Source organism: Pinus tabuliformis, chromosome 2_2 (assembly GCF_031772625.1).
Source record: "Pinus tabuliformis cultivar Carrire ecotype Pingquan chromosome 2_2, CPIR1, whole genome shotgun sequence".
NCBI classification, from domain to species: Eukaryota; Viridiplantae; Streptophyta; class Pinopsida; order Pinales; family Pinaceae; genus Pinus; species Pinus tabuliformis.
Window position 1 is genome coordinate 295,826,095 of NC_142300.1, and position 13,631 is coordinate 295,839,725.

At 44.3% G+C, this 13,631-nt stretch overlaps 1 protein-coding gene across 1 annotated transcript in view; it reads right to left on the reverse strand.

The window, feature by feature from the left end:
* Window positions 1-13,631, reverse strand: part of LOC149192479 (histidine kinase 1-like) — a 360,562-nt gene that overhangs the window by 198,813 nt on the left and 148,118 nt on the right. The gene's annotated exons all lie outside the window — the stretch shown is intronic.

Below are 13,631 nucleotides of genomic sequence, written 5' to 3' on the forward strand. Positions count from 1 at the left end.
AGAATCTGATTGGGCAGGGAGCATAGTGGATAGGAAATTCACTTCTGGATTTTGTTTTAGCTCGAGGTCAACAATGATCTCATGGTTCAGTAGGAAGCAGCACTCAGCTTAGTAGAGGCAAAGTTCATGGTAGAGAGTCTGGCGAGTTGTGAAGCCATTTGGCTTCTTCGCAAGATGTTCATATGGTTACTTGATCTTGAGATGGGGCCTACCATGATCCACTGTGATAATCAAAGCTGCATCAAGTTTTCAGAGAATCCAATGTTTCATTATATGTCCAAGCACACAGATCAAGTACCACTTCAGCAGAGAAATGGTCCAAGGAGGAGTGTTGTGAGATTGCAGTATATACCCATGGGCGCGCAGGTTGCAGATATTCTTACCAAGCCTCTGGTGAAGGGGAAGTTTTTGGTATACAAGGACAAACTGGGGTGTAATATTCCCAGTTTTGTGAGCTTGGAAATCAGTGAGTTTTTCCCAAATTTTGATGATATTAATGAAAAAGGGGTGAATATTATTATACTAAAAAAAGGGAGGCAAATATTATTGTGGCGGAAAATATTATTCTATTAGAAAATGGAGGAAAATTCTATTTTATTAGAAAAGGCAGCAAAAGCCATTTAGTGGAAAGTGGCCCCCACTAATAAAATAATATTAGAGAGGTGAATCTAGAAGCTAGAGGGAGGCTCAATGAAGAATTATAAAAGGAGGGTGGACTGATTTGCAAGCATTCTATTCCTATCATATCTTATTGTCATTGAAGAGAAACTCAAGTGAGTTTCAGTCTTGAAGGTTTCAAGCGAAATCCTCACTCTAGTTTCGGTGGAGCTTGTGCCACCCTAGCTAGATCTCTTCCTTCTTCAATGGACACTACTTGCCACCCTAGTTGGATTGGTTTCAGTGTTTATTTTTGAAGATCCAAATCGGGTTTGTTTGCAAAATAGCTTCAACTTGTGGATCAAAATTCTTATTGCAGGAAGGAAAGCTTTCAGTGCCAAGAGATTGAATTCCTCAAGGATCAATCTTACCTCTCCATGAAGGCCAGATACTCATTGATTTGAGGGTTGAATCTGAGCTACGTATCAAAGGATGAGACTAAGATGGGTTGAAGGAACGAGTTTTATCTACTGTGGAAAGCCAAGTCAAATACTATTTTGTGGGTCGAGCTGGCTGGGAAGAGTTACTGCGTTGGACAGAGATCTTTCATCCACAAGAGCCCGAGTTTATCATTGTAGAAAGAGAGCCAAGTGTGGAAATTTCTAAGTCTGACACATCAAAAATCCCTACTGCATTATCTGGTTTATTATCTCCTACTTGTTCTTTCCATTAACAAGTTATTTATTAATATAAATACTGTAATAAACACAAATGCAACCTTCACACATATACAGATAAACCACTGAAATAACTGAGACAACACAAGGGACAACGTTATTTTTGGACAATCGTCCAAGGAAGAACCCAATGTGGGAAAACCGATGCAACAGATATGAGGGTTTTATTATTATGTAGTTCTCTTAATACAACTAGGGTGCCAGAAATGGCTCACCGTTCAGAGATTTTCCTTGGCAGAAGTACCTTTCTTCAGAGACAGATATTCCGGCTAATTAGCAACTGGATGAATAGCCTCACAATGACTTCGACTGTTCCCATAGCTAGACAACGAAAGCTTCTCCAAGCTACCCCTAGGAACTGCATCACCCTCTAGAGACTGCGTCACCCTCTACAACTTTGTTTCAGCTAACCAACTCTCAGTCTGCCCCACGAAAATTCCTTAGCGCTACATTGTCAGCCCAACATCAACTCTGCAGCACTCTGTGTTGCATGCGTCAGCCTCTGGACACTCTGCATCCTCTACACTGGCCTCCTCAACCTCTGTGTCAGTCCTGGCTACCTCTATGTCAATCTTCCAAGGCTCTGCACTGTCACTCTGAAACTCTCTCTGCCTCTCTACTATGTATTCTTGACCTTCTATCGAACTGCCCCTTGCTGCAACAGATCACTTACTTGATTTCTCAGCAAACCCTGCCCCAGAAAATTGAATTCTTGATCAACTTGGTGTGTCTCCAACTGACCCTCAAGCCTCTTATACTTTTCTGGTTGACGATTCAACGGCCGAGATTAAGTCCCTAATCAAGGGCTAAGATTAAAACAGACTTGATCCTCGTCTCTTAGAAGCTTCTCACCCTTATCTATATTAATGTCCATTAATATTTTTATTTTCCTAAGTTTAGACTTAGGAACCCATTAAAAATATTAATTATTTTAATAACTCCTCATCTGTGTGGAATTTCTCAAAAAGATTTATGGGTCTTGGAGATCTCATGTGTGTTAGCCTCTTCACCAATTTTCATGGCTAGAGCATATCCAATGCTACCAAAAACCAACACTCCCTCTTAGCGAGGAATGTGCTCTAGCAATGCTTCACTATAGAAACATCACACTGATCTTCAACATTGGTACCTGTGCTGATGCTCGATGTGTTGCCTCACATCCCTGCACTGCTGATTCCTGTACTGCTACCCATGACACTGCCACTGCCACTGCTACATCTGTACTGCAACTTCCTCTCAACATGTTGCCCATGCTGCCCCTAGCACTGCCACTGCTAACTACTGCACTGCAACCCAGTTACCGAGAAGTAAGTAATTGTCTTCTCCCAAATACTGACATCCCGGTCAGTGTGGAAGCCTCATGATGTTGAAGCTGCCTCTGCTAATATTCTATGCTCCCTCTGCTGCCATTGCGTTCCTACATACACCTATGTGCCTCTCGCACTGCTGCAACCTCCACTGCACTACCTCAGATTTTTGCACTCAGGCACTACCTTACTGCTTCACTACACTTTGTTCCACCTGACACCTATCATCATGCTATTGTCGTTAAGGGCTCCCATAGCCGGATGTGATCCAAGAGTTTAGGCATCTCAAGGATCCTGCCCCTAGTATGTAGTCCTCTTGACTACAACTCAATGTCTCCCCACCTCTTCTCAATGGCACAATTGTCATCAGTCTTAACCTATTTCTCCGCCTTAGCTAGAGCTGCCTTTGAATCAGAAGCCTCTCCCTTGTTTTTCTTCCTAGGACACTGGGATGCATAATGTCCTAGCTCCCCACAATGGAAGAACTTAACCTTGGAGATGTCCTTTTTCTTCCTCTTCCCTTATTGTCCCGCAGATGCTAGAGTCGCATCCTCCTCCTCCTCTTCTTGACTCGAGCTCCCTTACCACTACTTCCTACCTTGGTCATCCTCCTAATTTCTTCCTGTCGAAGAGCTACCCACATCTCCTCCCATCTGATAAGAGTAGCCCTGCCCAAAATACTTTGGACAAATGTCTCCCACTCCTCGGAGACCGCATTCAGGGCAGTCCTGAAAATAAACTCTGGAACCGGTGTAGACCCCATGGAAGTAAGTTGGTCACGAATCTCCTGCAACCTGAGAAGGAATGGATCTATCTGCTCTCCCTTCTGCATCTGATATGATCTCAGTTGATTCTCTAATAGCATCTTCCTCTGCACGGAAGAGCCCTGGTATAAGGTGGTCAGGGTGTCCCACATCTCCTTTGTCGTGTTCTTGTCAGCAATATGTGGTATGACATGATCTTTGACCCCATCTAGGATCATGCACTTCACCCTCGCCATTGCCTCCTCATACTTCTCATTCTCAGTTGGGTCAACTGGGATAGGCACTACTTTCAAGGAAAAGTCCTTGATGCGATGTCGATCCAAGACTGCCAGGATACTGTACTTCCAAATGACAAAGTTGGAGGCCCCGTCCACCCTGTCCTGATCCCTCAATCCGTTCACTGCCATTTCGGCTCCTCTTCTAGACTCCCTCTGAGTCTCGACTCCCCTCCTAGAAATCCCCTCTAAGTCCATATTTCCCTCCTAGAAATCCTTTGGTCAGCTGTCAAACCGCTCCTCTCCAGTGCTCCTTGCAACTGCAACTCGAATCTGGATTCCTTGGCTAGAAATCCGTTCAGGTAGTGACTGCCTCTACCTTGGTTCTGTCTCCTTAGACATTGTTCTATTTTGACAAAAACAACGTCCCACCAGCTTCTCAAATCACAATCTGCCTACAGCTCCCCAGCAACTGAAGAAACTGAGCCTTTAGGCTCTGCGCAATCCTGGCAAAGGCTAAATCTGCCCCTTCGGCCAACTGCGTCAATCCTACCTGGCTGAGCAGGATGATGTGGCTCTTCGTGAGCCTCTTCTACCTCTCTCTGCCTCTGCACTGGCCCTTTCCTTGGCTCGAAATGATGACGCAGGCTCTATGTCACTTCTTCTCTTATTGCTTCTGGTCAAAAATAGTGTTGTCTCTCGAGACAGCTGCTTCTGCTGGAAATTTCAGATTTATGCTGGTGTCTTCAGCGTTGATTTGTGTTGAAGTTTCTAAGTTTACCTAGTTTAGAAACCCTTCATGCACTTTTTCTGATTTATTCCTACCTACTTGTTATTTTTCTTTAACAAGTTATTTACAAAGTAAATACTGAAAATAAACACCAGTGCATGCTCAACATATTACAGATCAGCAACTAAAAGAAACAAGAACAAACACACCGCATGACACCATTATTTTCGGACCAATGTCCCCGGAAAAACCCAATGCAGGAAATCCAGTGCAGCTATTTGAGGGTTTTCTTATTAAGCAATATCAGAGTACAATCTGGGTGTTGAAACTGGCCTACCCAATAGAGAATTTCCTTAGCAACTATACCTCACAGTTTGAGAGAAATCTCCTGGCTGAAACCTCCGGAAAACCCTTCCAGCAGCTCCTCAACACAAAATTGCTCTACAACCCCAGCATCTACCCAAACTGAACTGTGTCAGCCCCTCTCTGTCTCACGCTGGCCTTGCGTCAGCCTTTCTAGGCCTGCGATAGCCCCAGGAGGCCCTGGGTCAGCTGCACTGGCCCCTTTGGTGCTCTGCGCAGCACTTGGCTGCCTCTGCGTGGCCCTGTGTGAGCCCTTGCTGGCTCTACATCACCCTCCTTGGCTGTTGCACTGCTCTCCCGACACAATCTTTGCCTTCTCTGTTTCTCTGTACTCAATGCCCCTCTGTTGCTCTCCCGATCACTGATTCTATCTCTCTTAGCAAACCCCGCTCTAGAGAATAGAATCACTAATCATCTGGTGTACTCTCCAAGTGACCATCAAGCCTCCTCTTATACTTTTCCTGTTGACATCTCAATGGCTGAGATTAAGTCCCTAATCAATGGCTAAGATTAGATCTGGCTTGATCCATGTCTTTTGGACCACTCTAACACAGATTCATATTAATACACATTAATATTTTATTTTCCCTAAGTTTAGACTTAGGGACTCCATTAAAAATATTAATTATTTTAATATCTCCTGATCTATTTAGAATCTGCCCAAACTCTTTTTGGGTATTGGAGATCTCATGTGCCCTAACCTCTCCACCAAATTTCGTGGCTAGAGCACATCCGATGCTACCCCAAATCAACACTCCCTCTTAGCAAGGACTGTGCTCTAGCAATACTCCTCACCGAGTATTACTCTGATCATCCGGCAGCGGTACCTGTGCTAATGCTAGGCGTTCCTGCCCAACATCCTCTGCACTGCTGCCTCCTGTACTGTCGCCCTTGGTTCTGCCACTGCCATTGCTGCAGCTGTACGACAGCTCCCTCTGCATTCGTGCTGCTGCTGGTCCTTTCTCCCAGCACTGCATCCACATTGCACCTCCTCTCATCAAGCTGCATCATGCTGCCCACTGCTACACTGCAACTCAGTTACTGAGAAGTAAGTAACTGATCTCCCAACCTGACCTCCCTGTTGGGCTAGAGACACCCACTGATGCTGAAGCTCCCTCTACCACTAACAAGTGCTCCCTCTCTGACCTCTGCGTTGCTGCAACAACTGCCTGCATCTCACACTGTTGCACACCTCTCTGTCTCATCCTGCACTGGTGCAACTCTCCTGTGCCTCTCACACTACTGTAGCCTGCTAGCTCTGCACTGTAGCTGTCTCTGTCGTTCCATCCGAAATCCATCTCTACACACATCAGCCAGTCCTGCTACTCCTCTTCGAGGCTCCCATAGCAAGGTCTAATCCAAGAGGTTGGGTACCTCGAGGATCCTGCCCCTCATCACCTGTAGTCTGCCTAACTACAGCTTGATGTCTCCCCACTTCCGCTCAAGTGGTGCGTGTGCACTCATGGCACAGTTATCGTCTGTCAAAACTTCCTTCTCTGCTCGTGTTGGCACTGCCTTAGTCTCAGAAGACTCTCCCTTACTCTTCTTCCTTGGGCACTGGGTCGCATAATGACCCATCTCCCCACAGTGGAAGCACTTGATCTTGCAGAGATCTTTCTTCTTCCGTTTCTCTTGGTTTCCCTCAGATGCTAGGGCCACATCCTCCTCCTCCTGTTGAACTTTGATCCCTTTGCTGCTGCTAACTGTCTTTGACTGTCGTCTGATCTCTTCCTGGCGAAGAGCTGCCCACATCTTGTCCCAAGCTAGGAGAGTTCCTCTGCCCAGGATACTCTAGACAAACACTTCCCAATCTTCTGAGACAACATTCAGGGTTGTCCTAACCATAAGCTCCTAATCCGGTGTCGCTCCTGTAGTAGTCAACTAGTCTCGGATCTCATTCAGTCCTCCGAGGAAGGTGTCAATCGATTGACCCTTCTTCATTTTCTATGACCTCATCTGGTTCTCGAGCAACATTCTTCTCTGCACAGAAGTATGCTGGTACAGGTTCTTGAGAGCCTCCCACATCTGAACTGCCGTTTCCTTCTCGGCTATATGTGGTACCACATGATCCTTGACCCCGTCAAGGATAATGCACTTGACATGATTCCTATCAAGCACTGATAAGATTCTGGCCTTCCAGACTGCGAAGTTCGATGCTCCGTCCAGTCTATCCTGGTCTCTTACGCCATGTAGTGCCATGACGCTCCTCTACTTCCCTCCTGGAAGTTCTCTGTACGACTCCTCTAAGTCTCTACTTCCCGTGTAGAAGTTCTCTTCTGGACTCCCTCTGAGTCCTGATTTCCCTCCTGGAAATCCTTCTACCACTTGTCGAGATGCCCCCTACTCTAATCGTCTTATGCAACTACACTGCTGATCCAAGTTCCTCAGCTAGAATCCCTCGGTAACAACTCCTCTGGCCCTGCTTTGTCAGGTACTGTTCTGACTACAGTACCTCATCAACTCCACTCTGCAATATTTCTGCAGCCTTCTAGACTCCAGCAACTACCTCTCTGTGAACTGTGTCAGCCCCTCTCTGCCTCATGCTGGCTCCGCATCACCCCAAATGGGTCTGCGTCAACCCTGGGATGCCCTGCGTCAGCCCTCTGGCCCTCTGGCCCTCAGAGAGGCCAGCTTTGCTGACGCAGAGGGCCAGAAGGCTGAAGTAGGGCTCCTAAGGCTGATGTAGACCCATTCGAGGTGACGCAGAGCCAGCGCTGGGCAGAGAGGGGCTAACGTAGTCCCTAGAGGTAGACGCTAGGGTTTCTGGGGCAGATTGGAGCTGAGGAGTTGCCGGAAGGATTATCCGAGGTTTCAGCTAGAAAATCTGTCTCAAACTGAGAGGTATTACTGCCAAGGAAATTCTCTGTTGGGTAGGCCAGTTTCGGCACCCAGATTGTACTCTGATATTGCTTAATAAAGAAAACCTTCAGATAACTGCACCAATTTTCCCACATTGGGTTTTTCTGGGGACATTGGTCCAAAAATAACGGTGTCATTTGGTGTGATTGTTTCTGTTTCCTTCAGTTGTTGAGCATGCACTAGTGTTTATTTTCAGTATTTACATTGTAAATAACTTGTTAAGTAACAGAACAAGTAGGTAGGAATAAATCAGATAAAGTGCATGGAGGGTGTCTAACTGGTAGACTTAGAAACTTCAACATGGTATCAGAGCGTGATTGCAAATCACATGAGGACTGAGGACATCAGCCGAGCGGAGCAATAGCAATAGAAAACAGTGGTCCCGAGGTGACAGAAGTTGTTTCTAGCAGAGCAGCAAATAGGGAAGGGTGACGCAATGCCTGCGTCATCAAGGGTGAGCCAAGAAGAGGCAGTTCAGAGGCTAAGGAAGGCAAAGGGAACCTCACACAGAGCCACACAGAAGCTAGGAGGGCTGACGCAGTTGGCTGAGGAGGTCGGGTTGCTAGTGTCGGGATTGCGCAGAGCCTAGAAGCTCTAACCTTCAGTTTGTTGGGGCTTAGGAGGCTGTGGGTAAGTTGCAAAGTGGAGCTGGTGGGGTACTGTAGTCAGAAAAGTACTTAACAGGGCAAAACCAAGGTAGAGGGAGTTGTTGCCGAGGAGGATTTCTAGCCAAGGAATCCGGATCAGTGTTGCAGTTGCACAAACGATTGGAGAGGAGCAACTTGATGATTGGCAGAAGGATTTCCAATAGGGAAATCGGGACTCAGAGGGAGTTCGGAAAAGAACCTCCAGACGGGAAGTAGAGAGACTCGGAGGATTCGAACCGAGAACTTCCAGACGAGAAGTAGAGAGACTCAGCAGGAGTCAAACAGAGAACTTCCAAATGGGAAGTAGAGAGACTTAGCAGGAGTCGAACAGAGAACTTCCAGGCGAGAAGTAGAGAGACTCCGAGGAGTTGACAAAGAAGAGTAGATAGATGGCCGAGAATGGGCTGAGGGATTAGGACAGGTTGGACGGAGCATCCAACTTTGTGGTCTGGAAGGCCAGGATCCTATCTGTTCAGTGTCCCATGAGTGCACACACACCACTTGAGCGGAAGTGGGGAGACATCGAGCTGTAGTCTGGCGGACTATAGGCGATGAGGGGCAAGATCCTTGAGGTACCCAAGCCTCTTGGATTAGACCTTGCTACGAGAGCCTCGAAGAGGAGTAGCAGGACTGGCTGATGTGGGTAGAGATGGATGCGAATGGAGCAGCAAAGAGAGCTAAAGTGCAGCAGTTCCGAGACAGCGGGAGGCTAGTAGGATGCAACAGTGCGAGAGGCACAGGAGTGTTGCACCAGTGTAGGATGGCATAGAGAGGTGTGCAACGGTGTGAGATGTAGGAAGTTGTTGCAGCAGCGCAGAGGTCAGAGAGGCAGCACTTGTCAGCGACAGAGGTTGCTTCAGCATCAGGAGGGTCTCTAGCCCAACAAAGAGGTCAGAGTTGGGAGATCAATTACTTACTTCTCAGTAACTGAGTTGCAGTGCAACAGTGGGCAGCACGATGCAGCATGATGAGCGGAGTTGTAGTGCAGATGTACTGTTGGGAGAAAAGACCAGCAGCAGCACGGATGCAGAGGGAGTTATCGTACAGATGTAGTATTTGCCTCCTAAGGCTGATGCAGACCCATTCAGGGTGACGCAGGGCCAGCGCTGGGCAAAGAGGGGCTGACACAGTCCCTAGAGGTAGATGTTAGGGTTTCTAGGGTAGATTGGAGCTGAGGAGCTGTCGGACGTATTATCTAGGGTTTTAGTCGGGAAATCTGTCTCAAACTGAGAGGTATTATTGCCAAAAAAATTCTCTGTTGGGTAGGCCAGTTTCAGCACCCAGATTGTACTTTGATATTGCTTAATAAAGAAACCCTCAGATAGTTGCACCGTTTTCCCACATTAGGTTTTTTTGGGGACATTGGTCCAAAAATAACAGTGTCATTTGGTGTGATTGTTTCTGTTTCCTTCAGTTGTTGATCTGTAATATGTTGAGAATGCACTAGTGTTTATTTTTAGTATTTACATTGTAAATAACTTGTTAGGTAACAGAACAAGTAGGTAGGAATAAATCAGATAAAGTGCATGGAGGGTTTCTAACTGGTAGACTTAGAAACTTCAACACAGAGAGCTAACACAGAGAGTCAGAAGGCTGACGCAGAGGATTCAGGAGCTACACTGAGGCTAGCAGGGCTGACGCAGAGCCAAGAGGAAGCGCCGGAAGGATTTTCGTGGGGCAGACTAGAGCTAAGAGGCTGAATATCTGTCTCCAAGAAGAGGTATTACTGTCATGTAACAATCTCTGTTGGGTGAGCCATTTCGACACCCTAGTTGTACTCAAGAATCTGCATAATAATAAAACCCTCAGAACTGTTGCACTGGTTTTCCTGCATTGTGTTTTTCCAGGGACGATTGTCCAAAAATAACGGTGTCCCTTGTGTGTTTGTCTCAATATTTCAATTGTTCATCTGTATATGAGTTAAGTCTGCATTTGTGTTTATTTCAGTATTTATATTTATAAATAACTTGTTAATGGAATGAAGAAATAGGAGAAATTAAACCAGATAATGCAGTAGGGATTTCTAATGTGTTAGACTTAGAAATTTCAACATTCAGTCCTCCTGTGATCTGCAATGCTCTGATACCATGTAGAAATTTCTAAGTTTGACACATCAAAAATCCCTACTGCATTATCTGGTTTATTATCTCCTACTTGTTATTTCCATTAACAAGTTATTTATTAATATAAATACCGAAATAAACACAGATGCAGCCTTCACACATATACAGATCAACAACTAAAATAATTGAGACAACACAAGGGACACCGTTATTTTTGGACAATCATCCCCCGGAAAAACCCAAAGCAGGAAAACCAGTGCAACAGATATGAGGGTTTTATTATTATGCAGTTTTTTGAATACAACTAGGGTGCCAAAAATGGGTCACCCTTCAAAGATTGTCCTTGGCAGAAGTACCTTTCTTCGGAGACAGATATTCCAACTAATTAGCAACCGGATGAATAGCCTCATAGTGACTTCGACTGTTCCCTTAGCTGGACAACAAAAGTTGCTCCAAGCTACCCTCAAGAACTGGGACACCCTCTAGAGACTGCGTCACCCTCTACGGCTTTGAGTCAGCTAACCAATTCTCAGTCTACAACATGAAAAATCCTCAACACTGCCTCTTCAGCGCAGCGTCAGCTCTGCAGCCCTCTGTGTTGCCTACGTCAGTCTCTTGGCCCTCTGCGTCAGCCTCTGGACCCTCTGCGTCCTCTGCGCTGGCCTCCCCAGCCTCTGTGTCAGTCCTGGCTGCCTCTACGTCAACATTCCAAGGCTCTGCGCTCTCTCTCTGACACTCTCTCTGCCTCTCTGCTATGTATTTTCGGCCTTTTGTCGAACTGCCCCTCGCTGCAACAGATCACTAACTCGATTTCTCAGCAAACCCTGCCCCAGAAAATCGAATTCTTGATCAACTTTGTGTGTCTCCAACTGACCCTCAAGCCTCCTCTTATACTTTTCCTATTGACGATTCAACTATGTTACTTGGGAGCGGGAGCGGGGAGCGGGAGCAAAAACGGGAGCGGGAGCGACCATTTTCAAAAGCTCTCGGTTTGGGAGCGAATCCTAGAGCGATTTTTTAAAAATATATATATTTTTTAATTTTTGATACATATATGTCAACAAAAACATGTAGAATGATGAATTAGATATAAAAAACATAAAAAAAACATAGATTGAACCATATAACAACAATCATCTAGAAGTTATAACCTTCATCAACCACGTCCGCAAGTTAGTAACATAGTAACATACAACATATTGAGTCTCATGATTCATCAATCTTAAAGTTTCAAGCTTTCAAAATTCAATATATAACATTTATCATCATTGATCACCAAAGTTGTACTTGCAAGCTAAGTGTAACCATTACAACAAATAATATCTAACATGAAATGAAATGTTATAAAATGAAATGAAATGAAACAACTTTCAACTTTCATGAAGCATCATATTCATAATTCATTACTAATGAGTTATAATTGCCAACTTCAAACTTAAATTGTCATATATTGTTTAAATAAATATCATAATAAATATGAAAGAGTCAATAGTTATAAAAGCTACTAGAAACTAGAAAAGAGAAGTAAATCTATTATCTATTTCTTATGCTTGGGCCTTTTGCCACCACGAGAAATGTCTAATTTTTTAGTCTTGTTGCAAAATCAGGATCTTTGTCATTAATATCACCCTCCAAGCATTAATATCCAGAGGTATCTTTGTCATTACCTTTGTATCTGTATAGGGATCTTTGTCATTAATATCACCCTCTAAGCATTAACATAAGATAGAAAAAGCATAGCATGTCAAGTCAAGATTTTGTTTGAGTGATGCGTACATTTTTAGGAGGGTCATGATAGAGGAGTTCGACAACCAATGTCACTAACATCAAGGTACATAGAGGGATTGGTGCTCTTGATTAAATACAAGTTCCATACCCTAATACATGATAAAATTCAATGGAAACATTGCAATCCCCCAATCCTGAAATCCTGAAAAACTGATAAGTCTACTGGATTTTGAATGAAATCTAAAATTCTACTTTCTCCATATGAAATCCAATGAGGACGAAACCACTCTCAAACATCCTGAGTCATTTCATGGTAATGTTAAAAATTTAAGTAAAAGGATGAAAATGAAGATTAAGGAGAATGTCACTTTTACTTTAAGAATTTAACATTACCATGAATAGCATATCAATACTAGGGCCTAGACTTGATCATTAAGCTGCCCCACTCAAAAACTATTTGTTTTTTCAAAAAAAATTGCATTTCGAACATTACTACAAAAAAAAAAATGCAAAAAAGGCAAAACGCTCTCGAAAAGGCAGGGAGCGAAAAAAATTTCAGGGAGCGCGCTCCCGACCCGCTCCTGAGTCTCTCCCGCCCGGAGCGTGGATTGGGAGCGGGAGCGCGGAGGGTGCGCTCCCCCGCAACATAGCGATTCAACAACCAAGATGAAGTCCCTAATCAACGGCTAAGATTAAAACAGACTCGATCCTCATCTCTTAGAAGCTTCTCACCCTTATCTTTATTAATGCCCATTAATATTTTTATTTTCCTAAGTTTAGACATAGGAACCCATTAAAATATTAGTTATTTTAATAACTCCTCATCCAGGTAGAATTTCTCAAAACGATTTCTGGGCCTTGGAGATCTCATGTGCCTTAGCCTCGCCACCAATTTTCATGGCTAGATCACATCTGATGCTACCAAAAATCAACACCAAGTGGTCTGTGTCCAATGGGAGCTAAGGTTAGTCTTTAGTGGGGGTCGAGTTCTAGTATATTGTTGGCCAAGTCACCTGTTTACTAGAGGGTCAAGTCTGGTACGTTTCAAGGATGAGTTCCATCTGCTAATTGGGGCGGAGTAACTTCCATTATTGCTGGCTGAATACACCTATTGGTGAAGGACTGAACTGTTGTCCCAGAGAGAGTCTTGTAGCACCATATCGATGAAATACATTCCCAGGTTCTCGAATCTGTTGTATTATTCAGTCCATATATCAGTTCATAAATTAAATACACATTGTTGGTAATTTTGAGCCATATTTCACTGATGTATTGTGCCTTATTTGAATGATAAAAATGTGTATTTCAGTGGTGTACCTTTTTCTAGGTTAAGTGTTAATAATACATTGTTCTGTGGGTGAGTTTAGAAGCATTTTCTGAGTACTGTGTTTACTCATTGGATTTGAAATTTAACCAAGTGCACCTAGTCCCCTGAGGTCATATTGCTGGGTTGGAAGATTGTACAAGCAGCCATCACATGGACTGATATTCCCTTGGAAAAAGGAGCAAAGTACACAACCCTTTAGAGCTTATAATCTTGAAGCTTATAATGTTGGAAATTACTTCATTTGTGGGACTGATATATCAAATAATATATTGTTGATACAAATTCTAGGTTCCC